This window comes from Geospiza fortis, unplaced genomic scaffold, assembly GCF_000277835.1.
Source record: "Geospiza fortis unplaced genomic scaffold, GeoFor_1.0 scaffold1695, whole genome shotgun sequence".
Classification (NCBI taxonomy): Eukaryota; Metazoa; Chordata; class Aves; order Passeriformes; family Thraupidae; genus Geospiza; species Geospiza fortis.
The window spans coordinates 32,610-33,305 of record NW_005054743.1 but is presented as its reverse complement, the minus strand read 5'-3'; positions in this window follow the sequence as shown (position 1 = coordinate 33,305).

Genomic DNA, 696 nt, shown 5'->3' with positions numbered 1-696 from the left:
GACGGCCCCCGCCATCCGTCCATCCATCCATCTGTCCCTCCGTCCATCCATCCATCCACCTACACGCCCACTCCCCCACAGGCAGCCCCCGTTTGGACCCCCGTCCTGCACCCTCAGGCCTCCAGCCCTGTTTGGGATCCCCATCCTGCTCCTCCACACCTCCATACTGCGCCCACAGCCCTCTGGTGCCAGTTGGGATCTCTGTCCCACACCTCCAGCCCTGCATCCCGATTTAGGATCCCCCACCCATCCTTCTGATCCTATTTGGGACCCCCATCCTTCCAGCCTCGGCTGGGACCCCACACTTGCACTCCAATCCCTGCGGCCCCGTTAGAACACCCATCCTGCTCCCCCACGCCTCCAGCCTTTTTTGGGACATCCATCCCATGCCCCAAACCCTCTGTCCCTGCTCAGGACTCCCACCTTGCACCCCAAGCCATCCAGCCCTACTGGGCCCCCCCATCCTGCTCCTCCAGTCCTATTTGGGACCCCCATTCCACAATCCCTTCTCCGGCTGGGACCCCAGTCCTGCAAACACCGCCTCATTTGGAATCCCCATTCCACCCAGCCCCAGCTGGGATCCCCACGCCCGGATGGCCTCGCAGCCCCCGCGTTTCCCCTCGTTCTTGTGGGGGCTTTGGGCAGGCGAGCCCGGCCGCCCCCCGCCCGGTGAGCGATGGCCGACAGCTGGGCCGA